Genomic DNA, 26,125 nt, shown 5'->3' on the forward strand with positions numbered 1-26,125 from the left:
AACTGATGATCGTTCGGAAGGGGGACGTGTTGGTCCCGTGCCCCCGGCTCTGCACTTGGTGCCTGTGGTCCTTTGTGGGTCTGTTCCCATCAGTCTTAGATTACAAATGTTGAGGGTACAGCCGTGCTGCGGGCATACTTCTTCCCAGAGGCTTTTCGTGCTCCTCGTACCAAGGAGATGGTTTCTGTTTATTTATTTGTTTGTTTGTTTGTTTAACAGAGAAAGAGTACACGTGGGGGGAGGGGCAGAGGGAGAGGGAGAAGCAGACTCCCCGGGGAGCAAGGAGCCCGACATGGGGCTCGATCCCAGGACCCCGGGATCATGACCTGAGCCGAAGGCAGACGCTGCACTGACTGAACCCCCCAGGCGCCCCGAGGAGATGGTTTTTACCGAACTTGAGTACACAGGATCCCTTGGGGGAAGTTGTGGAAATGTAGGTTCCCTGTCCCTGTCCCTAGAGGACCTGAATTCATGGATTAGGGGGAGGGCCCAAGGATGTGCGTTGTTAACAAGCACCCACACCCCCATCCCCGCCACCCAGTGACTGCGATGGTTGAAATGTGTGCACTGCAGCTTGAGAATGTTCTCCTGGGATACGGGGCCACTTGCTATTTTTCTTTGTATTTTCACAAAATAAAATAGAAGACAAAATTGTGAAAAGTGAAACTGGCAAATGTCAGGGAGAAAAAAAAATTATATTGCTGAAACTAGCAAGTCAATTAAATGTTGGTTGGATTAAATTGGATCCCTGCCACCACAGGATTTTTTTTTTTTTTGAGCCTTTTTTTTTTTTTAGAGCAGTTTTAGGTGTGCAGCAAAACTGAGAAGAAGGTACCAAGATTCCCCATATATCCCTGCCCCTCGAATGCACAGTCTCCCTGACTGTCGACACCCGCCCCCCAGAGCAGGACATTTGTTCCAATGGACGAGTCTCCGCGGACCCACCATTATCCCCCAGCGTGCATAGCCTACCTGAGTTCACTCTTAGTCTCGCACATTCTAGGGGTCTGGATGAAGGTTTGAGGACATGTATCCACCAAGACAGTATCGTGCAGAATAGCTGCACTGCCCACCAGACCCGCTGGGCTCCACCTGCTCACCCCTCCTGGCAACCCCTCGTCCGATGCGGGTGGTACGGTGTTTCCATCAGCCGTGGGTCCCTTTCCTTTCTAATAATAAAGAGCCGTAAGAGTCTCAAGCTTTACAGTGTTTGATTGAAAAACTTTCCATCACGGATCCATGTTTAATCACGTCGATTCCTTTGATTTTTGTAGGATCGGGACCTTGTTCATCACAGATCCTGGACTCTAACCTGGACTGAGACACCACGGTCGGTGGATAACATCAGCTCTGTGGCTGTCCTGAAGCATGCAGGTGGCAAGGTGCTGGAGAGCTGTGTGGAGGTCAGTGTTCCCCCGGAGACAGAGATGTGGGGTCACGCACTGCTTTTCTGCATTGTCCTTGCACACTGTATCGTCCTAGGGGCCAAAAAAGGCAAAGTCTTGCCAGTCGGCTGGGTTGCTGTGTGTCTTAGGTAAACTCCTTGCTCTCTCTGAGCTTTGGTTTCCTTATCTGCAAAACAGTGGTACCTGAGAACGGCTCTGAGTCGGACATTCTATGGTGTAACCACATCAAAACCAGGTCAGCACCCTGGCCTCCTTGTTCCCATCCAACCTGCCCCGGTCCCTTTATCAGCCTAGATCAGGAACAGAGTGAGACACTGAGCAAGCAGTCAGTACGGACCTGGAGATGGCTTTGTGGCTCTCAGACCTGACCACCCTTTATCAGGCATATTTCTGAAACACCGGAGTAGGTTAGAAAGAAGGAAGCTGGAGACAGTGATATTTTTTTCCCTTAGGGATCCCCTGCCTTTTCCGTCAGCCCCATCCAGCTGGGGGCCCCCTGGGCCCCCCGGAACCTGGAGCCCATTTCCCTCCCACTTCTTCTGACTCATCTCTTTCATCATGTCTCAGGAGCGCGACGTCTGTCACTCCCTTCTCCTGGGGAACAGGAGGGCCTCGGGCAGTCAGCTGCAACTCAGCGGGGCCAGGACCAGGCATAAGCCTGGAGCAGTTCACGGAGCGGGGAGGTCCGCTTCTAGCGCCGGCCCCATGCACATCTGGGTGAAGGCAGTTTCCTGCTTTCTTAGCCACCTTCTTCCCTTCCCCGTGAAGCACGAATTAGGAATAAGGAAGCATTCCTGCTTCTTTTCCCTCTCCTCCTTGAGCTGCGACTCGGCAGGACGCTATAGATGATTCTCTCTGCTGTGGGGGTCTAGGCATTTTTCACAGACAAGTGCACAGCAGCGCTGAGCTCGCTCAGGGCCAGTAAGGACGTTAGAACCGCTGGAGTCTCACCTCCCTCCACACCTCCGACCTCTTTTCCATTTGATTTCCAGAACCGCTCTTTGCTGAAAACCCAACCAGAGCCCTTGCCAATGTGTTTGGGAGAGAAAGCTTACTTTAGATGGGCTTTCCAGTGCTTTTCTATAATTACAGCTTGATTCTAAAGCACGAAATGATTATTATTATAAAACCAATGTGTTTGCTGCCAAGGCGATAGGAAAGACACCACATAAGCCACACCGACACAAGGTTCAGGGAAATCAGGACTTTCTACTGGATTTGAGAGGAAGGCATACCGGGTGAGAACAGAAGACGGGGATTGTTAGCCATGTATGCACACTCACGGGTTCTTAGGGGGACAGGAGAGAAAGAAGGAAAGAAATGGAGGAGAGAAACACCTTAGTACTGGTGACGGGGAGAACAGTGACTTTGAGCGCACAGACACAAAGCCAAATAGCCATTTGCAAGGGTTCTGGAATATATAGACAGCTGTGATGTTGAAATGTATATTTCCCCAAACTCTTACTCATTTCAAAGTGTTTATGCAGCTCACTACGTGCCGAGCATTGCCCCTCACCCTCTCCATACAGTAACTCATTTAATTAAATTTCCACTGAGTTTCACAGTTTCTAGATTTATGCAATTTTCACCTGGAGACTGTGAGTGAAATCTGTGAGCACTCCTCACCCAAAGAAGCTCTTGGAATGGTGACAGATCGTTCTAGATTCCAGCCCACACTTTCCCTGTTAGCACCTGCACCTCTGCCTCCTGGCCTCTCTAGTTCTGGGAATGTTTAACCCTTTGTCTGCTGGGCAGGACAAGAGCTAGTGAACAGGAAAGGGGAGGCAGGAGAGCCTAGAGAATGGGGGAGGGGAGAGGTCCAAGGGATGGGGAGGGAAAGACCCGGACCTGCAGGCAGGCTCAGAGGAACACGGAACGCATGGCAGCCTGATCAGCTGAGACTCTTTTTCCGAAGACCTACCATCTCAGCAGCAGGAGGGAGGTCTGTTCAAACCAGCAGGGCAGCAGAGAGCTTGCCACACCCCCCACTTAGCTCCCTCCTTGCAAGTTCCTCTCGCGGCCACGGAGGCGAGCAAGGAAGTTCTGATGAGCTAATGCTTCCAGGAACTGAGTAGGAGGGGATCACCTTTCTTGCCAGGGCACTATCCCACTCTTTGACGGGTTGGTTTTGAAGAAGGACCAAACTCAGGCTTGACGCAACAGAAACAGGGCACGCGGTGGCATTGCTTTGACCCTGGGACGTGCGTCTGTCCATCTCCAAGGTCCCTTGCGGCCTTCCTTCCCCACTTGGCACCATCAGTGCCTGTGTGGGACCGACTGTCGGAGCCCTTCGCTGTGGCCCCTCTTGCTGGTTTTGAGGGGCCTGGAGCCCAGAGGAAGGATCACAAGGGAAAAGCAAATCAGAAGCCTATGAAGAGTCAGAGATCAAATTCCAAGAGGTCACACTCAGAGGGCCGGAGGTAGGATTCTTTGGAAGAGTTCCGAGCCTGGTTTGGATGGAGCAGAGAGTGCCCCAGGCAGCTGTGGGGAAAGGTCTAGGAGGCATGTGCTTCCCTTCCACGCTGCAGGCTGGGGGCTGGGGGCTGGGGGCAGGGGTCAGAGGCAGGTGGGCAGACGTCCCTTTTCCCTTGGTTTCCTTCCAGAGTGTGGCAAAAAGTCTCTCGTTGCTGTTAAACGACCCAATTCATGACAAGTGCCTAACAGAGCTCCGGATATAAATATTCATTAGGTTGGCTTCTAGGATTCTGTTTTGTTAACCAAAGTCTTTAGAGGTCATAATAAAATTCACTACTGGAAGTTGGCCCACTTACCAACAAGCACATGGTGACATTTGCTTGAGGTAGCAGGAAATAGCCGGATACGTTTTCTTCACCTGAAATGGTCGTTCTGGAGCCCGGGTTGGTGGGCCGTCTGCATGGCACCTGAGTACATGCTGTTGAGTTTGGGGAACCATAGAAAACTCTAGTTTCGGGTTTGGTGGTTTGAAAGAGGAGTCACCGAGAAGGTGGCACTTGTCTTTGGCTGTTCTCCGGCAGTAGTCTGACAATGACCTGGAGACGGAATGGAAGACGCTTGGTATATACATATTTGAACTCCAAGTTCCTTTGGTGTGTCTCGGGGTAGGGTGGGGGAGTGGAGGGGTGAAGAGCTGGGAGGTAGATAGTAGGGGGCTCCTCCCTATGGAGTCATCCAAAACAGTATTCCCTAACTGTAGGCACACCCCAAATTATATGAAATGGGCTAAAACCTTTTGGGATTCCTTGCTCTAGGAGAAGCGGTGACATGATAAAGTTCTTTTTTTTTTTTCTTGAAGCCATTTCTCTCACGCCACCTCCTTTGACGTGGCTCTGTTCCCAGGAGCCTTGCTTGTCCAGAGGTCTGGAAAAAGCAAAATATCTTAGAAGCTGGAAAACCAGACTGGAATCGGGGTACGCCCCTTCCTGGCTGGCTCCCCCTGTACACGCTTGTTCCCCCCGCCCAGACTTGGTTCCTTCCTAAGTCACCCTGGCCCCATGTCCCATCTCTGCTGGACTGGGGCAGCCGCTGACTCCTGCCACGACCAACAGGAAGCCTCAGTTTCAGGAAATTTGAAGTCAGGGTAGAAAGGGTCTGTGGGAGCGGCAACCCAGCACGTAAGGGGGCTATCTGCTCTCCGGGGTGCAGACCGATCTGCTCCAGGAGCCACGATCCAGCGGCCAGATGCTCAAAGGCAAGGCTTTTATTTCTGGGGTGGTGGAGAAACCGAGTCAGAGGCTCAAGGAGGCTTGGCACACAGTGAACACTCCACAGATGGAAGGATGATTTGGTATCAGCAATCCCATACTTCAAATAATAGGGACTCATGCGTAGTCAAGGGTCTTCTTACAGTAATCTCGTGCTAATTATATGATCCATTTTGCAAAATAATATTCTAGATAAAGACCTTCATATTTGGACCTGGCTGCATTTATGGCTGCGGTCCCCTTCCCTTTCCTCCTGCTGGCACATTTGTTCTCAGTTGTCTATACTTGAGATGAAAGACTGGGAACAGTGCTGCTTCTTTTATTTCATGTATTCATGTATTCGCGCTTCACGCAATGTTATGCATACTCACTCAGCCTGACTCTAAGCCCTTGGAGCATAAAGGTAAAAGAACACGACTCCTCCCTTAGAAGAAAGAAAGGAGCAGATAAACAACCCCAATGCCATGTGACGGAGTGCCAGAATCTTCTGGTGTGATCAGGAGAGGCTTCTCAAGAGATGAGATCCCAGAGCAGAGACCCCTTCCCCGCCCAAGACAGGCAAGAAGGCGGAGGAAGATAAGGTTAGAGACGAGCTATTTCAGCCCAAATGTCAAGGCACCGAGGTGGTCAGAGCAATTACAGATGGCTGGAGTATCACACGCAAGGAGAGCCATGGTGACAGGGAGCCAGACAGGAGCAAAGGGGCCAGGGTCCCAGGAAGTCCAATGCCATGAGAAGAAGAGCACGCTTCACCCTGCTGTCAGTAAGGAGCCAGTAAAGAGCTTTACCTGCATGGGGATGAGAGGATCGGGATTGCAGGCTGGAAGGGTGACTCTGGCGTCATGCAGGGGGTAACGTATAGCGAGTTAGGCTGGAGGCAGGAAGACCAGATAAGGACATTCTCCAAATCCCAGGCAAAGGAAGCTGACAGTAACGATGTGCAGATGGAGGTGCCAATGGGGTGGGGGGCAGTGGTTGAGAGATTCCGGGATCAACTAGATTTAATTTTCAATTACATGTGAGTGAGTAGGGGAGCATTCAGCATGCCTCTTGCTTTTCTTACTCGGACAGTGGTGGGTGGTTCTATTCATGGAGGGAGACAGAGAGGTCATGAGGGAAGCCAGTAGTTAAGGGGGGGTCTCTGAGGCGCTCCAGGGAGGTCTTGGTGGAGATGTCCAGCATGCTGTTGGCTCTGGGGGTACAGAGCCCAGGGGAGAGTGTGCATGGGGATAGTCATTTAGAAGTCGTTAGCATGTGGGTGGTGGTAACCGTCTCAGTGTGAGTAAGTTCCCCCCTGGGACAAGAGGTAGTGGCAAGAGAACTGAGTCTTGGAAAACAGCCACATTGGCAAGATGGGGAGAAAAAGTGAAGTTTCCATAGAGCTAAGGGGGCGTGATGGGCGCAGAAGGGAGCTGGTTAGGAAGTAGTGACCAGGGTCCGAAAAGGAAGCGGGGGCATATCCAAAGGAGGATGCATAGATAACACGGAAGACATAGCAGAAAGGGCAAACAGGACCGCCGAAAATCACTCTTACGTCGGGGAGTCAGGAGCCCGCGTGGACCTTGGAGCGAGTTGCTTTGGTGCAGAAAAGGAGGGGACACATCCAATGAGCTGAGGGGCATTGACAGCGAGAAAGTAGCTACCCTAAATGTAGGCTTCACTGCAGAAAACCTGGTAGTGTGCATGTGGGGAGATAGACCGGCGATTGATCAAGGAATAGGTAGAAGATAAGCAGACAATGAACCGTATTTAGAGGGGATGCAAAGTTAATAGACCCTTCAAGATAGAAAACTCTTGAATATGCCAATAGACCAACAGGAAGCAGTCAACGGAGAGAGAGAAGGAAAAAAATGCAGGGAGGTTATCGGAGAAATGGGCACGATGTGTGGGTTTTCTTGGATGGAAGGCAGGTACCACTCGTATTAGAGACGCAGGAAGGAGGTACGGATGCAGTGAGGGTTGGGCACCGAGTGAGGAAGTTCACGTCTACTTGCCTCTTTTTTCTTTCCTTTTTGTTTTTGGCGAAATAGGCAAGATCCCCTCCCCTAGGAAAGATGGCAGAAAGGGCTTCGATCCTGGCATTGCTGTGAAGAAAACGGGGGGGTGAGGTTGGTGAGAAACTTGTGAGAGGATGGCTTAGCACTAAGGAAGTCACGCTGGCTCTTGGCAAACGCTGCCGTCCTGTCTGTGTGGGGGTCTGTGAGCCAATCTCAGTGGTCCTGGGCCCCCGGGAAGTGGGGGCAGAGCAGATCTGTGGTTGGCCTGGCGCATGAGCAGGGCTGGAAGCGGAAAGACCTCATCACTGTTTGAGCTGTTGGCAGGAGCGCGGCCTTGGCTGGTTGGGCTTACCTGGGAAGAAAAGGACAGGAGGGGAAAGGTGACAAAGTGAGAGAAAAGGGAGGAGTCCAGAGTCTGAAGAGCATGACGAGGTGAGAGATTGAGCAAGAGAAAGAGCTGGAAAGATGGGACACTGTGTCAGGGATCTCAAGTTTTAAATGTCAGAGGCGGGACTGTTTTGGGATGATGGCAAGTCCAAGACTCGGCCATAAAAATGGGTCGGTGAAGAGCAAAGACAGTGACAAGCATTGAAACTGGGGTCAAGAAACCAGAAAGCTATAGTGCCCACTGGACTTCAACCACCTCTGGGACACTCGCGGGGACTGTCTTGGGAAGAGGCCACAGGGCAGCAGGCATGACACTGAAGGGCTCAGAGAACTCAGAGACGAGTCTCATGTAATTAAAAAGTCTCTATAGTCAGAATTCTTGATCAACACGGTCTCCCGAGCAGAACAGATGAGGGGAAGGGCGGGCCCCTTCTGCTTGGTTCCATCGCCCTGAGCCTGTGGACCTCTGCTTCTTTTAACAGTCAAGGGGCAAAGCTAGTTATTCCCAGCATCCGGAGAAGTGGAAACTTCGACAAGACTGTCAGTGACTTTGCCCAAAATGACACCACCGAAGGGCTGACCTCAGTCTGTCACTTCATCTCCCTCTCCCTCCCTGCTTGGCTTTCCCTCTCACATTTGACCGACTGCAGCAGAGCTGGTCCCCACGGGCCTCCTCAATGCACGCCCTCCAGAGATTTGGCATGGAGAGTTGATACAGGGATGTGGAGGGGAATTTTCCCACTTGGCAGAGCGGTGTGAAAATCAGGAGGGAATGTTTCTCCTGCTCGGCAACAAGGGGAATCAGATCATTAGCGCGTGTTTCTCCCTCCAACTCTGTTGCTATTTACGTACATGTATGGGTTCCCTAACAATACCTTTTGCTTGGAAAGCGCCTTCTCTTACTAAATGTCAGGAAAAAAAAAACCCACCTATAGTTTCTCATTCCAGAAGTAGACATGTTCAGTTGTCTTTCCACTTCCACTTTTTTAAAAAATAAAATGATCTATATATGCCTTTGTCTCCCACCAATCTGACCCCTGCGTCGATGGGAGGTCCTCGAAGGTTGGGATCTCCTGCCTCATTGATTTCAGAGCCTTCTAAACATTCTAGTCCTGAGCATAGAGCCAGCGTGTTTGTTGAGTGAATAAGGTAGTGGTTTTGCCCACCGTTCTAACCAGGTGTTTTGAGGCTTGAATAGCTGTTTCAGGGTTCATTCTGCCCAGGTCCCGGCTCTAACCCGTTGTTCTCTGTGGTTAAAGGCAACCTCTCTAGTAAGAAGAAGGATCAGGTCTCAAGTCAGCTGGGTGTGATCTTGGCTTTACCGCTGGCTGTGTATCCTCAGGGAAAGCTTGGAGCCTCTGAATCCAAGTTCGTTTGGGGGAAAACTAAAAGAAATAATACGTCCTTCGTTTGAGTATTAGGAGGAGTAGATGTGATGATGTGTAGCTAGCCTGGTAACCGAAATCTAGGAACTGATCAATTGAGAGAAGATTCTTAACTCCCATCCATTTAGACATCCATCTACCTGTCTTTTGGTCTTGGGGCAAGAATCTCCGAGATGTCGAATTGATTAAGAAGTGGTTTCTGAAGCTGTGGGAGAACGTTTTCTCTGTATAGAATTAATCTGGGACTGATTTCCTGATCGGGACCCAGTACATGCCATGCTCTGAGAACACTGATTAGCTCAGATGCCCATGTGGGAAAATTGAGGCTGAGAATAGAAGGTTCCCTATAAATCACCATCTCTCCTGTCACCAGGCAGTAGTTTGGTTAAGAACACAACAAGAGGAACCTCTTTCCTAAAAGGGATGAGGAGACATGCCCGTGGTGGCCAGGAGACTCAAATATCAGAACATGGGAATTTACTTCTTGTGGGTATTTACCATGGCTCAGGCACTGTGCTAGATGCTTTCTTTCTTTTTTTTTTAAATATAATAATGTTTTTTTATTATATTATGTTAGTCACCATACAGTACATCCCTGGTTTTTTATGTAAAGTTCGATGATTCATTACTTGCGTATAACACCCAGTGCTCCCTGCAATATGTGCCCTCCTTACTACCCATCACTGGCCTATCCCATTCTCCCACCCCCCTCCCCTCTGAAGCCCTCAGTTTGTTTCTCAGAGTCCATAGTCTCTCATGCTTCATTCCCCCTTCTGATTACCCCCCTTTCTTTATCCCTTTCTTCTCCTACCGATCTTCCTAGTTCTTACGTTCCATAGATGAGAGAAACCATATGATAATTGTCTTTCTCTGCTTGACTTATTTCGCTTAGTATTATTTCCTCCAGTGCCGTCCATGTTGCAGCAAATATTGAGAAATTGTTCTTTTTGATGGCTGAGTAATATTCCATTGTATATATGGACCACGTCTTCTTGATCCAGTCATCTGTTGAAGGGCATCTCGGCTCCTTCCATGATTTAGCTATTGTGGACGATGCTGCTATGAACATTGGGGTGCATATGGCCCTTCTCTTCACTATGTCTGTCTCTTTGGGGTAAATACCCAGTAGTGCGATGGCTGGATCATAGGGTAGCTCAATTTTTAGTAGCATCAATTAGATGCTTTCAATTTATAACATCTTTTGATTATTTAACAACACTCCTTCAAGGAGTTGGGAAAGCTGGAACCCTGGAGGAAAGAAATTCTGGGTATGTCGAGTTTTCAGACTACCTCTGAGTTTTAAAATATATGAGTACAGATTGAATTGTGCAAAGCTGTTTTATGCAATCAGGATGGAACGGCATCAGAATCACTGTAGATGGCCATGTCCCAGGACATTCTCTGGACTAACAATAGACTGTAAGACACCAGAAGTCAGGGATCTCCTGTTTGGCTCGTCCTTGCATAGTGCCTAGCAGACGACAGGTGCTCAATACAAGATTTGATGTTTGGAGCTGTGGTGGCCATTTTGTGACCATGAGGAAAAGAGAGGAAAATTTCAGGGACTGTGACCCAGAGCCCGGAGATATTCAAGCTTCCAAATTAACTCACCCTGGGACCACCTACCTTCAGACCTCTTCCTCTACGACATAATTAAATGTCTTTGTTTTTCAAAGTCACTTTTCTCAGGGCTTTTTTTTTTTTTTTTTTAAATCCTGGCCAGAGACATCTTAATTGACCCCATCTATAAATACGAGCTTCGGCTGGCCATTTCACGTTTCCATGCTTCGGTTGAATGACCTGGCCACCATGTTCTTTAATGGAACCACACGTGATGAGAATGATGGCTGACATTTATTGCTTAAGGCTAAACCCTCAAGTTTGCCGAGACCCTTGGGCTGATCTCCCCTACTTTTAAGCAAACTCTCTTTTTGTCCAGAGGTGGATTCCCGGCAGCACGGGTGGCGGAGAATGAGCCTGGCAGTTTCGTGTTTGGTTTGTCAGGGTGCCACGCGGAGCTGGGTGCCAGGGTCATGTTATGTGGTCGGGGCCATCCCTCTGACCCGCCCGCTGCCAGGCCTCATGGCAGCCCAGCCGTTGAGAGAAAAGCATAGTTTGCATTCTTCCCTCTCCTGGAGAATTCTAGGAGGAAAGACACCTGAACTGGTCTAGGAGGGCATTTTCCCCTCCCTTTTCTGGTGGGATCTGCAGTCTCTCGAACCTAAACTGGGGTGGGAGGGGGCGTTGGTGCGCCCGCGGCCTTATTAACCAGTCATCAGAGAAGATGGGGATCTGAGTAAGTGTTTGGGGCAGATATTTGGGAGTGTCTGTGACTCTGGTGGGTGAGCACCTGTGTTTCGTGCCGATGGAGCGATCAGACTTCTTTTCCTTAAACACGCTACCCTGACATGCGTCCGGCTGCCTGGGAGGAGCCATCCCATCCTGGTGGCCACTGGGTCCCCCTGTTATCTCCTCTGTGGTGACTCAAAGTGGTAAGGATAAAGAGGTGACACAAGGCCTGGAATGTATCTGAGGGCCTGCTGCTAGAAGGTTGGTTAATATTGGACAAGCCGGAGCTGTGTTTCCAGCACCTCTGTCATTGTCCCCGTGAGCTGCAGGCCACCGGGCCCCACAGGGAGGAGCGAGGAGAGGGGCCGGGTGGGACAGACACACAGCCGCACCACCACAGACGCAGCCAGCTTTCTGGGAAGCGTGCTGTAGGGGAGCAAAGGAGCAAAGCCTTCCCCAGGACCCCGCTGGTAAAGTCAAGGACGTGGGCATGGTGTCCTGGAGCAGAAGAAAATCCGCAGGGAACCAGCACCAGGACATCTGGTTTACCTGCACTGATTATGAATCATCACAAGCTTTTTGGGGAGGAGGAGCTGAGAGGGGCCCACCTGAGAATTTTGCGCATCACCTCTGTGCTTCATTGACACGAAGTTGCACAGGCGAGCCCGTAGCTCCCAGTTCAAGTTTGGGCCCCCTCAGTTGTACTCAACCTCTTTGTCTTGGTAGAATCCCAAATCCAGTTCCCTCACGATTACCTTTGGATGTCTGTATCTTGTCACCCTATGAGGCTTTTTTTTTTTTTTAATTTTTAGGTTTCTATTTTGAAACAATCTCAAGCGTACAGAAAAATTGCAAATACAGTACAAAGAACTTTTGTCTTAGGAAGCACTTGAGAGTTAGTTGCCAACGTGATGCCCCATCATCGTGAAAATCTTAGTGTGTCATTTCTACAAGCAGCATAGCTTCCACACAGCTGCATTCCCATAACTGCATCCTACGTAAGCTGGGGTACAGCCATCCTGATCCTGACGTTAGCACCCAAGGCCCATTCACGTTTCACCAATGGTTCCAATAATGGATCCAGTTGTTGTGATCGATGCGTCTCGGTAGGCCCCGTTGAACCATCACAGTTTCTTAGTCTTTGCTTGACTTTTGTGACATTGACATTTTTAAAAAAAGATTTATTTGTTTATTTTGAGAGAGAGAGAGAGTGGGGGGTAGGAGCAGAGGGAGAAAATCTCCAACAGACTCCATGCCCAGCGTGGAGTCCAACATGGGGCTTGATCTCGTGCCCCAGGAGATCATGACCTGAGCTGAAATCAAGAGTCATTTGCTTAACTGACTGAGCCACTCGGTGCCCCTGTGTCACTGGCAATTTTAAAGACTACAGGCCAGTAATTCTTAGAATGTCCCTTAGTTTCAGTTTGTGTAATGATTCTTCACAATTACCTTTACGTGGTGTACGTATTTGGCAGACATTATCATAGAAGTGGTGCTGTGTCCTTCTCGTTACATCCTGGCACGTGATACACACCGCTTAGCACTTGAAGAAGGTGGGCCTACCGGGTTCCGCCATCAGAAAGTTACCACTCTTCCCTATGTAGTTAGTAAATATCTTTCCTGCATGGGGAGGCATTTTGAGACAATGCAAATAATTTTGTTTCTCCTAAAAATTTCGATTTATTTCTATCAGTATGGACTCATGCATTCCTATTTTCATTAGCCATAAGCCATTGCTTCATTGATTTTGTTGTTCAAATTATCCCAGATTTGGCAAGTGGGAGCTCCTTCAAGCTGACTTTTTGGGGCTTTTCAATGCTGGGCCCGAGGACTCAAAGATTTGCTATAGAGAAGCACAGGATAGCAATGTTTCCACCTCCGGTCCTCATCACATCCCTTCCCTGCCCCAAGATTCTTGAACTGTGTAAATCCTTCCCCAGAGAACATAGTGGCATGGTCATAACTTGTTAAATACCGTAATTAAAATAGTTCTCTTATTAACTTCGTGATAACGCTTTTCCCCCCTCCTCCTCGAAATTACATGTTAGCATTTTGTTAATTAAATTTCCAGTTCCAACAGAACTTCTTGCTGCTGCCATGAGCTTTACAGGGGGCCCTCTTCCTGGAGGGCGGGAAGGTGGCCCAGCAGGTCAGACAGGCTCTCATCTTTTCTGCTGGAAGGTTGAGGGAGGGAAACAGAAGAGATTGTCAACAGTCTGTGCCTAAATCAGGTGGCCAGATTTAACAAAAACAAAGAAAGAGCACTCCATTAAATATGAATTTCAGATATACAACTCATATTTTTTTAGTGTCAAGTATGTCCCAAAAATTGAATGGGGGGCGCCTGGGTGGCACAGCGGTTAAAGCGTCTGCCTTTGGCTTAGGGCGTGATCCCGGCGTTACGGAATCAAGCCCCACATCAGGCTCTTCCGCTATGAGCCTGCTTCTTTCTCTCCCGCTCCCCCTGCTTGTGTTCCCTCTCTCGCTGGCTGTCTCTATCTCTGTCGAATAAATAAATAAAATCTTTAAAAAAAAAAAATTGCATGGGACATACTTGTGCCAAAAACTTCATTGTCATTTCTCTGAATTTCAAACCTAGCGTGATATCTCGTACTTTCTCTGGCAATCCTACAGCTACCTAAACCTTGGCTCACGGCTCCAGAGAAGAGAGGTTTTCCACTCTTCTTTCAATGTATGTTGGCTCTGCAATTACTGAACTAGCATTGGAAGTTGTTGGGATTGTTTCGGTCAGCTCCTTAAGGCACACAATCTCAAAAAGATTTTATAGCTACCTGTTTTACTAATACTGGTGTGATGATGATCATGGATCCGTTCATCTATTAATCATTTAAACAGTGTCTGCAATGCACCGGGTGCAATAAGACACAGGCCTTGACCTCCAGGAGCTCACTGCTCAGAGCAGAGTCCTAGGCCTGGCCAAATCCAGCCGCCATCTTTTTTTTATAAATAAAACTTTATTGGCACATAGCCATTTGTGTACTACTGTTTATAGATGCATTCACCTACAGCGGCTGAGTTGAAGAGTTGTAACACAGACCCTGTGGCCCCCCAAAACATAAAATATTTACTTTTGGCCCCTAAGAAAAAAAGTTTGCTGGCCTCTGATCTTGAGAAAGAGCAAGTCAGAAAGAGGAATAGTAGGGGCCCCTGGGTGGCACAGCGGTTAAGCGGCTGCCTTCGGCTCAGGGCGTGATCCCGGCGTTGTGGGATCGAGCCCCACATCGGGCTCCTCTGCTGTGAGCCTGCTTCTTCCTCTCCCACTCCCCCTACTTGTGTTCCCTCTCTCGCTGGCTGTCTCTCTCTCTGTCGAATAAATAAATAAAATCTTTAAAAAAAAAAAAAAGAAAGAGGAATAGTAGGCTGAGAGAGAGACAAGGAAAGCACATAAGAACACAAAGAAGACAGCACGTGCCTCTGTTTCTGGGACGCTGTACCAGTTTGTGAGAGCAACACTGGAACTGAGTTTCAAAGGCTCTGTCAAAGGGTGAGAAGGGAGGGGAGCTAGGATTCTAAGTAGAAGAAGCAGCATGTGGCAAAGGCCCAGAACCTACTTCTGGGCCATGATCCAGGGATGTGGAAGGTGTATGATGAGGCTTAGGAAAATCGCATCCCTTGAGGGTCTCCGCACGTCAGGTATGTAGGGATGTCCGTCTATCTAAAGCACATGGTAGGGCTTGGAGTCGTAATTAGAATTCGTATTTTACAGATGAGTACCCGAAGGCTTGGAAAGATTCATGAAACTGTCCAAAGTCCCACAGAAGGAAGCAGAGGGGTCAGGACACTAACTCAGGTGACCCCATGGAAACGCTCATGTCCTCAGGGTCCCCCAGGCTGCATTGCACAATCTGAGTCCATCACTTCTAACAAATCACGGGCAGGCTCTCAGAGGCCAGGGAGCATATGTTACTCTAGAGCTGTGGTTCCCAACTGTGGATGATTTTGTCCCGCTGGGGGACATTCTTGGTTGTCACCACGTCGGGGGGAGTTGCTGCTGGCATCTCGTGGGTAGAAGCCGGGGATGCTGCTAGCGTCCTATCATGCCTGGGACGGGCCCCCACGACAACGAATTCTCTGTGCAATGTGTCAGCAGTGCCGCAGTTGAGAAACCAACCCTGCATCCCTATGTGCAACACGGGGCTTGGCAAATAAAGGGGCACTTGGTAATGTTTGTGGAACTGGGGGAAAAAATCGATGCCTTTAGGGAATGGGGGAACCACAGAGCAGACATGAGTGAGTAGAAGACAGGGCAAGAACGTAGATTAGAAGGGGGCTGGAGGCATGCAAGGACTGATCTCAGAGAGGTTTAATTTCTTCTGAAAGCCTGGTGACATCGGCAAGGCATTTTAGTTCGGAAGAGTGAACTGATTACATGGGTTTGCTGGAGAGTCACTGACTCGAGCATGAAGGGGAGATTCAAGGAGGGAGGTCCGATGGCAGCCTTGATGAGGCAGTGCCGGCAGGAAGAGAGAGGCCGAAGGAATCCTGTGAGAGGGTGGAAAGTACACTCAGCAGGATTTGGGGTGTGCGGGGTGAGAAGAAGGGGCATGAAGACACTTGTTTGAACGATTACAAGACGGGCCGAGGTAAGGAATCTGGAAGGGTAGACCAGGTGTGCCGGTGCAGGGTGGGGAGAATGAAGATTTGGGATTTGCCGATTTTGGGGTGGCTGCGGGATTCCCGTGTTCCCACGAGGCAGTTTTCAGGAAGCCACTGCGAATCTGAATCTGGAACTTGGAAAATGAAGCTGGGACGAGACTATTGATCTATCTACGTATGTTTTTCCCATTGATGTCGTTCTTTCTTACCTGGATTTGCCCGTTGTCTCTCGCCAGACCATAAATCCTCAAGGTCAGGCATGATGCAGGGACTATGAGCTCAGACAGGATGAGGGAATTCCGGCTCCCCCGTGTCCTAGTTACGTCATAGTAGGACCTTACTTTGCTTCCACGAGCTGTAGAGTTTCGTCATCTGTAAAATGGGGATAGTACTAGCTACCTATAAAGCTGTGGAAGGGAAGCACGTAGAATGCCCTCAGGAATGGTAACGACTTAGCATCTTACTCTCCGGTCCTAGTGTGTAACGTGCACATGTGTGCGCACGCGTGTTCACACACACGACCTGGTGCCTCTCAGCACTGACCACGTGGTCTTGAAATTTGGGGCTGGGGTGTTCATCTTCCCCAAAGACTCTTCCAGGAGAGGTGGTTACCTTTGCGTCCCCAGCACCTAGCACGGCTCCGGGACCACGGGCGCGGCACCCACATGCCCAAGGCTACCCAGCTTGCAAAGGGCAGAGCTGAGGCTTCGCCTTGGCAATGTTGGCAGATGGAACTGTCTCTGATCCTTCTAACCAGCAGAGAATCCAGAAAAACAACAGCAGCGATTAGCTTTGGAGCACATGTACTTAACTTTGAAGGTGAACTCACACGCATGACTGTACACTTTTCTTCGGGCTGGTGTGAGGATGAGCGTGCACTCCTGAAGGCTACCTAGCTGGACAGTGACGGGAAGAGGCGAGTCTGAGATCTCAAACCCTCCCAAGGGGAGGTGAGAGTTAATTGGGTCTTACCTTGGCGTGGGCTTGGCCATTTCCAAGCCCAGCCCCTTGGGACTCTGGATACTTGGAACCCACTCTGAGCTCTGTTGCTGCCTGAGTCATCCTGGAACACACATTGCCCCACCCAACAATCTGCTGCTTTCTGACTGGCACCATGTCTCCTCCGTAGAACGGCAACGAGCCTGCTTTCTATGGTCTTGTCCACATGGGGCCTCACGCACAGATCCTTTTCGGTGTCAACCTGGTTAAAACAATGAGCGAGGTCCATCTGATGAAACAGCTTTAAAAAGCACTCTATGATAGATCTCGAAGTCAATCCCACGTTATTTTTCGACTCACCCATGACCACGGTTTATTTCCTCTTTGGTACGGCAGCAGTGTAAGCCAGAGAGGGGGTTGACTTCTCCTGGTTTAAATCAACACACGTTTACGGAGCTTCTGTGACAGTGCCAAGCGCTGTTCTTGCTTTTCCCCTGGGGATCCTCAGCAAGTGGCAGCAACATCTGTCTTATCCTTGGTACGCAAGTAAGACATCTCCTGGTGCCCTGGGAATGTCACACCCTGGGGTATTGAGGTGTGTTCCGCACTCATCACCAGGGAGCTCCTAAAGCCCGAGTTAAATTCTGCCCCCTCCTAGACTTTTCGAAGGATCCAGCTTCGGATGCCGAGCACTGCAGAGTTTTAGGACTTCCTACCTCGGCGCCCTGCGGTGTCTCATCAAGCAAGGAGGCTCCCCCCTAAGCCTGCAGGCTCCTTGCTGTCTGACCCCAGCCATCTACCCTCGCTTCAAATTACAAGTAGGACTGGAAGCCAAGAGCCAGCCAAATGCATCATGGTTCCCACTAAGGAGACGCACCAAGCTGCCAGCCAGCAGGGCTTGGCTACAAAAGCCCAAGAAGCAGGGAGCTTATCCTGAGAAGGTGCTTTTGTGTGTTTGTTCCTACATGTAGCTTCTCTCTCTGCAGAAGCTACGCATTTCTCCAACTGCTTTTCTATTTATAGATGAGCGGTGTCGTTGGGATGCCATGGGGGGGGCAGTTAACGCGGCATGCAACTGGCTAATTTAATTGGCTTCAATAAGGTAAGGACACCATGGTTGGTTCAGTCCCCTTTAAGTGCTAATTAGCCTCGCTGTAATCTTGAGTCACAAAAGGCGCTTGCCAATCCAAGGTGGCACTTTATTCATTCATAAATGAATAACCCCGGTCCAAAATGGGACCTCACACAAAAGGATGTGTAAGGATTACGTTCTCAGTCTACTCATGCCGCATGCAAGCAGCTTCCCTCCTCACCGCCCCAAAAATGCACACCGGAACTAGAATTTGGTTCATCGATCATTGTTATTCCTGCGATGGGTGGAGTGGGGGGCACTTATTAATGAGAACCCTGGGAGTTCTCATTTTCAGCAAAGGTGGCCACACCTGGAGTCCTGGGAGAGGGCTGGCGCTGGGTGAGTTATGAACTGGGTAGTTAGGGATGCAAGGTCTTTGCAACAGGTTATTTCATTGCTGTGAGTTCACTTTGGAATCCAGAAACCCTGGAAAGAGAGAGCTATCCATTCTCTGATTTTGCAGTCATTCATTGATTCATTGATTCATTCATCAAACGTCTGTTGCCCTCCTCCACGTGTGGGACAGACACAGCACTTCCTATGAGAAGTAGGTCAGTTTCCTAGACCATCCTGGGGGATGTCCTTGCCATATATGTCGAAAGGCCCTGGATGGGAGATGGGAGATCAAATCTGTCTTTGCTGGGTGACTGTGAGCAAGTCACTTTCCATCCTGCGGATTCACATTTCTCCCTGGGGTGCCTCGCCACTCTGCAGCTCCGTGTTTCTGCTTAGTCAGGCAGGGTAGACCAGGACGCCAGGGCCAGCCTCCCTCTGCCTTCTGCTCTGGGCAAAGACTGCAGGCCAGGCCTGGCGGGGCCAGCCCCACTCTCTCTTCAGGCTTGTCCTGGGGCTGTTGCCACCCCCCCCCCACATCCTCTCTCCCCGCAGAGGTGAGGAACGGATGAAGAGAGGAAGAGGAACGCAGAGAGAAAAACAGAACACAAAGTAACTTGCGACTTCCTGTAGCGAGGTAGAACTCTCAAGTTTCAACCTGAGCAGAAACATGCCTTCCTGCTCCCTGGCTATTACCTGACTCTGGAGCCCAGACGGGTGTTCTCTGTCAAGTCAGCGGTTGTGGTTCAGAGTGAAGACCGACTTCTATACACATCACCGTGGCAACGTTTAGGCAAACCGGCTCCAAGGCCTGAGGATGGATATTATGGGATAGCTTCCTTCCCTTTTCTTTCTTTCTTTTTTTTTTTTTTGTCCTTTCCTCTCTTACCAGTAGCCTAAGGTAAAGAGCAGCGGGGTTGGCTGAATTGCCTTCTTCTTAGAGATTTCTTACCTCTGGATGTATTTGGCTCTGGAATTGCTAGTGGAGGTCTAGCTAAGGCGTCAGCCCAAAGCATCCGGGGTCCTTGAGTTGTATTGATAAGTACAGGGTGTGACTGATGCGTCATGTTGAACGTGACTGATGGTAATACTAGAGGGACAGGGGGCCACGTGTATGCACGTGTGTGTGTGTGTAACTGCGTGTGTGGTTCTGCTTGTGTGTGTGTGTGTTTGGATCTGTGTGCATGTGTGTAACGGTGTGTATGTGTGCACGTGTGGATATGGACGCACACGTGTGTGCGTGTGTGTAACTGTGTGCACGTGTGGGTATGGACACGTGGGGGGGTGAGGATGGTGGCGTGACATTAATTCAGATGTCTCCATTCTCCATTCAGAGGCCATCTTCTGGTCCCAGATTCCCCTGTAACAGTCGTGTCCAGTGACACCCACATTGCCTTTTGTCTGCTTAGCAAGGATTTGAGCCACCATCTGTCTAGTGCCCCATGATCATATGCTGGCCAGATCCCGGAACACCAAAATGAGCTTCCTCCAGAGAGGCCCAGAGAAGATGCAGGAGATAAGCCGATACCCCTTATCCCCTCTGGGGATTAACACTAGAGACCTCTAAAAGCTTCTATGGAAAGCAATGAGTCTCTTGGACTTCCCTGACTGTTTTATTTAATGTATTGCTTTTCTGACCTTGACCTTCAGGTTGCAGGCTTAAAACATTAAGCTTACCAGCATAGAAAAAGATTGGCCCCGTAAATACTGATACAGGGTTTCCTGAGCTCATCTTCTGGAGATGGGTGGTCAGCCTCCACGGAATAACAGAAATCTCCTTTGCCAGGGTTCCATGAACCCCACAGCCGTGGGCTCTGGGGAAGAGCTCCACGGCAGCAATGGGGGGAATTTGGTGGAGCCAAGTCTCCACTCTACTTCCTCCCAATCTCCCCTGTAACTAACTATAAATTGGTGAAGGGTAATTTTAATTGTCTTATCAAATGGGATACAGATATTTTTTTCCAAAGACAAAACATCTGAAAAGTTACAACTTCTACAGATGTGGGTGCCTTCCGTTTGCAACGGACAGGTGTTTAGACATCCACGTGGATGTGGAAAATTTGAAGTGGGTGCAGTTTACATGTATTTAAGGAAACCACCCAAGGAAGTCTTCGGTGCTTCCTTCGTAAAGTGCGTCGTTTCTTTCGATATTCATTACCCAGATCTTTCCGCCTTTGGTTGGATGGGAATAGAGTGTCCCAAAGCTTTGGACGAACAAAAAAAATGTGCTTGGCCTGGGTAGAATTCAGAGTAAGCAAAAATGGTCTTTGGCACCTACATGTCTCTCCTTTTGATACCCACTTAGCATTTTTGGGATGCGTGGACATTTTTTCTACCAGTCTCTACAGTTGCTTAGGTCACATTTCTTCTTCTTTTTTTAAAAGATTTTATTTATGTATTTGTCAGAAAGAGAGAGCACAAGCAGGGGGAGCAGCAGGCAGAGGGAGAAGCAGACTCCCCACTGAGCAGGGAGCACATGCTGATCGATCCCCGGGATCCTGACCTGAGCCGAAGGCAGATGCTTCACTGACTGAGCCACCCAGGCGCCCCACATTTCTTTATAAATCAAATGCCCTGGTCAAAAATTCTTTAATTCTTTGTGTGTTTGTTCTTTGTTTTATTTGTTGGTATTTTAGAAGCTTCTATGGCACAGAGACTCCTGAGAAACTGAGCCTTTCTAGAATCACCTTTAACGTATTTTCTGCTTCGATGTATAATCTACTTTTCAGAGAAACCTGACTTTTTTTTTTTTGCCACCTCTGATAATAAACCCCATTTTAATATTCAAGTTATTCAGCCAATAACTTCGCCAGGAAGAAGTGACAGGAACTAATTAGAAGAAGCTTGCAGGGGATACTGGACAGAGATGGAATAAACCCATTTCAGACGTGGGGTGTGCCTTCCAGCTCCAGGTTTGGGTCCATACGGGGCTCCCAGGACCCTTTCAGTTTAAAGAGCTAGTGGCATCTCTCCTTTGGTCTTGCCTGGCCTCTGATTGATTTTAATATAATTCAGCTCTTGGCAGTGTAGACTTGGAAGCCAAAAGTGGACTCTTTATACTTTGATCCTTAAGGAAACGGGAACAAATCAAGTTTTGCTTATTAAAAAAAGAAGAAAAAAAAAAAGCCAAGGGTGAGGTCCCCTGGGGTGTGGTGTGAGGATTGTGCTGGAAAAGGGAGGCCATGGTCCAAGCAAACACTGCTCAGAAAAGTCTTCCAGCTGGACTGGGTTCCTAACAATTTCTCCGGGCAAAGGGGAGATCCACTCCCCGATAAAAAGCAGCTCATCGCTCTCTGAGCAGCAGCTGGGCGGGCAGCCAGGCTAGGAGAACAATGATTTCCTCGCTTTTAAATTTGATTGTTAGTTCCTAGTTATTGGAAGACTGTGCCACATTTCGCCTCATAGCCAACATGCAAGAGGAGGCAGCCCTAATGGGATTCATTTTTTCCTATGAACTTTTTCCATATTTCATCAACTGAGTCAGCATCTCACTAGTTAAGAGATGTTGAGCCAAATCTCATCTGATTGCCATAAAATGACTCCTGCCTCCTTGTCATTCCCAGCCCAGCCCGTGCCGGTCCCCCGCCCAGCCCTCCCTTCTGCATCGGTTATCAATGAGGTGAAATGGCCGATTTCATTGAAACGGCCTCATCTATCGAGAGTTTCCTATTACTGCCCGGAACAAACCATTCCAGTGTTTAATGTAGTATTCTCTCTAGCTTTAAGGATAGAAGGAAAGAAAATGGGTCAGGATTATAAGCGGTTTTTTTTCCCATTTGTTTTTAATATGGACTGATGGCTACTGTCTATTGGACTCAAGGCTTTGTGAATTCTCTCACCGCTCCACACAAGCCTCCTTCGGAGACAGGCCATGTTCTTGGCCCCATTTCCAACAGTGGAATCGGAGCCTAGGAGAGCTATAGGAGATTTCAAGGCCTGGCGGTTGATGTTGGTCTTCCCACCGACAACCTGGAATGACCCATGCTGCATAGCGTCTCCCGTGGATTTGGACGCTGGTCAGAGCCCGGTGTCCTCAAAAGTCAAAAGCCAATGGAGAAGTACCATGTGGCAACTCCACTGTCCCTCTAGGAAAAGAACTGGGCAAGTGCATCGAAAACTCAGGTCTGTAGAAATGTTTACAATTGGAGGTGTGACTCGTAGGGTATCTTGAAACGAGGCATCCGTTCCAGAGTGCACGCTCATGCTCGAGTGTGCTGTCACGACCAAACTGTAGCTGTCTTATTTTCAAACTGCCCTTGTGAGCAGTGCCTTGAAATCCCACGTTGCCACGGCATGTGCTCGGCTTCGACGCACCCAGGGCGAGAGCTGCTGGCGGCCTTGTCGGACAAGCTGGTGGCTGTCTGAAGGTTGAGCCATCTCGCCCCGCGCGTCCAATGGAGCATACGTTGGCGACCATCCCTGGGGATTGCTGGTTTGGGTGCTACCTAAGGTTGACCCTAATGAGTTGTTGTTTCAGCTCCTATGTTTGCCCATTAGGTGAGCTCTGGATGCAACAATTTGGGTATGACTAAGGGCTATAGGGGTTTGTATGTGAGGCCAAGATTTTTGCAATACGTCGATGTTTATTCTTCTGGGGCTACCGTGGATTGTGGTTCATGGCCAGGGGTAGAGCCATCATCGACCAGCCGTAGGGGAAGCCAAGAGCAGAGGGAGCCGACAGCAAACATTGGGTCCTCTGGGGTATTTGACGAATGGCCCGTGGTTGTCCCTGAGAAAGTCAATGTAAAACATATAAAGCAAGTGTCCACACAAATCACTCTGGGTCCAGAAGAAAGGTTTCTCATGACGGGAAATTAAGTAAACACAGCGCTGGGTGTTCAGTGGCGTCTCGGTGGGGGAGCTAGTTGGACAGGAGTGGGGTGACTTCCTGTTTTCGGAAGGGATAGTAAACGACAGGTGTGGTCCAGCAGGAGTCCTGGCGCCCGTGGGTCCTTTCTAGGCGATCGTCTCCAAAACAAGACTTGAGTGCAAGACGCAGGCCTCATGCGCTTGAACTCAGGGGTGAAGCAAGGCAGACCCCAGAGGCTCTGAGATTCTAGAGGGCTGGGCAAATAGGCACTTCCTCCCTGGGCAGGCAGGGCTCCGGAGCCATACTCAGCCTGAGGCCCCACGATGGGACGGATGGCACCGTTCATGCTAACAGCCACCGACCGGTCAAGTTCCAGACTGCTCCTCGGACGATGCTGGTGATGTCACCCAAGTCTGCCAGTGTGGCACTCATGGGTACACGGAAGCGTTGGTTCTGATGGACTATACTTAGCTCTAAATCTGCCTAGATTATGGCAGGACAGACCTGCAATTTGCAAATATTTGTTTTTGTATTCTTGTAGGCTCTTATGTCTAGCCCAAATCCCCTCTTTATCCCATAAATATTTTAGATAGTGAGATTTCCTGTTAATTCCTCCCCCTGGACCTAATACGAGAGGCTACAAAGAGCGGGTGTGTGACCAATTTTATTGATGGCCTGAGATCTTTCTTCTAAATGTTCTGTTCAACTGCTATGCCCCCTTGTCATTGTCCCCATACCTGGGAGGTGGCATTCTAGGACCAATAACCAGTCATCGTTCCAATTCCACATAACTCAGGGAAGTTTAAAAACTTCTTAAATCTCCCTTTCCTCACTGGTGAAAGAAAAGGGTCATTGTTGGAGATGACATTTATCCCCACGCTCACCTGCGTGACCTCATTTAATCCCTATGATGACCCCATGAGATTGTGCTGGGTATGTTCAGTTTGCTCTTCAGATCCGCCCTGTTCTGTGCCCCAGGAGGCTGAGCTGTAGGGACAGAATCAATATCTTGCCTTACCCTTGGCATCCAGTTGGGTTCAGCCAAAGGAGGGCGGGGGACGATGGTGAGCCAGTCGCTACCTTTCAGAGTTACCCTGGCTGGTTGCATCCCTAAATCCGAGTTCACAACTACTGTTAGGGCGTGTCTCTCTTCTTCTGCATTCTTGTCCTTCAGTCCTGGGTGATGGCCCTGCTCTTTCTAGCCCTAGGCGAGTGTACTGTCCCCCCTATTTCCCTACACTCTGCTCGCTCCTTCATACGTAGTTCCTTCATTAAACTCTCCTTAAATTACCTAACTGGAGTGTGTCATCTGTTCCTGCCAGAACCCTGCCTCTATGGAAGTCGTTTCTAAGATGATCCCCATTTCACAGGCAAGGAAACTGAGGCTTAAGGAGAGCAAGCCACTACGGCCAAGGACTCCCACCTAATAAGAGGTGTTCAGATCCCGGTTTGTCTGAGCTCAGAGTCTAGTGATTGAAGACTGCTCCCCAGCCCCTGACAAGGACACCAGAGACTCACCAGCCACAGAGCATTGCTCTCAAGGCCTACTCCATACCCCCGGCCCCGGAAAGGGGAATCGTGCAGATCCGTCTGCTCTCTCATTCCGTCTCGTTCGGGACAAAAGACGTGAGTCTGCGTGGCAGACGATCTGGTCTGGGATGCCGACGACATGGCAGTGTTACAAAGCCCCTTGAGGGGGCTGAGCCTGGCTTCCCTGGCACCGTGTCCCCTATCAGAGGGCCACGCAGGGCATGGAGGGAACGCTCCAGGAGGCGCAGGCACTGCAGAGTTGCTCAGCTCATACTGGGGTCATCCCTCAGAGCATATATTCGCTTCCAGGGGGCCCAGGAGTCGGCTCAAACCCTGTCCCGCACTTCTTCAGGGCTGGGTCATAGAAGAGGCAGGTGCACGTGGTTGAGAGGATGCTGGGCGCGCTCCTGCTTTTGCGTGTCTCCATTATGCTCTTTTCCGTTGATGCTTGGATACCCGTGGGCATAGTTTCCTCGGTTAATACGCTTGGTATGCAGTAAGCTTGCAATGTTGTTGGAAGAATGAATGAACGAACGGGATAAGGGATCACACTCTCAGACTCTGAGAGCGCTATGAGGCACTGGAATCACTTCCCATCTCTCCTTTAGAACGCAGATTAAGGGCAGGGCCAAGAGAAGACATTTGCTGGGAATTTAATCATGCTGGGAATACTTTCTGGAGAGATAGGAAATGATAACAGTACCATTTTTGAGAGTGCGATACATACCAGGCATCATGCTTGGGTTTAACAGGCAATATCTCATTTACTCTTTACAACTCGGTGGGATTGAGAGAATGATCCCATTTTACAGATGAAGAGGTTGAGGCTCAGTGAGAACATCTGCACTGCATCCAGACGTGCATTTCTAAGTGGCTGCATTAGCATGAAAAGCCAAATCTGTCTTCAGACCTCAGAACTTTGGCTAATTATTCAAAACTCTGGGTTGGATGTCTGGCATTTATGGTCTGTTAATCCGATCTTGTGGGTACGGTCTAGATGCCGCCCGAACGTCCCACCACACCTATAACCTCGCCACCCAAGCAATTTCTTTCCCCACATGATTCCTTCTCAACCTGTCCCCTTTTCCTGAGGTTTCTTTCTTGCCAGTTTCCTCTTCTCATTGTGAAATGGTTTTCTCTCTGTTGCTGCCTGTCCCAGCCCTTAGGCAAGAGGCCCTGAAATGGATTCAACAGCGTTTGTCCTGACCTGTCTGTCGCATCTCACAGCACACCGGGGATGCCTTGCCTCTCAGCCTTATTAATCATTTCAATTTGACAGTGTGTGTGTTTTATGGTCTTTACTTCCGCCCCCACTTTGCCCCCATTCAATTATGTTTACCTTTTAAAGCAGCACTGGAAGGGAAAAATCTATTTCTCCTGCCAGATGTTTAAAAAAAAGAAGAAAAATACCCCCTACACACACACACACACACACACACACACACACACACACACACCACACACACGTATGTTTCCAGTTTTCCTCTTTAACACACACAGATAAATAAGACAGGTGAGCAAGCCCCACCTCCTTGTTTGTAATAATGAGCAGCAGGGACGTTGTCCCGAGTGCGAGGACCTCTAAAGCAACATGTCTCACGCTTGAATGTGCGTATA

The 26,125-nt window shown here is 49.4% G+C and overlaps 1 long non-coding RNA gene across 1 annotated transcript in view; it reads left to right on the forward strand.

Moving 5' to 3' along the window:
• Positions 1 to 581: 581 nt before the first annotated feature.
• The window catches only part of LOC121104966, an 86,233-nt gene continuing 60,689 nt past the window's right edge, over positions 582 to 26,125 (forward strand). Inside the window, exon 1 of the long non-coding RNA XR_005837337.1 lies at positions 582 to 1,403. This is a non-coding gene — a long non-coding RNA (uncharacterized LOC121104966). The remainder of the gene's footprint in view (positions 1,404 to 26,125) is intronic.

This window comes from Ursus maritimus, unplaced genomic scaffold (assembly GCF_017311325.1).
Source record: "Ursus maritimus isolate PB19 unplaced genomic scaffold, ASM1731132v1 scaffold_24, whole genome shotgun sequence".
In the NCBI taxonomy this organism is placed as follows: domain Eukaryota; kingdom Metazoa; phylum Chordata; class Mammalia; order Carnivora; family Ursidae; genus Ursus; species Ursus maritimus.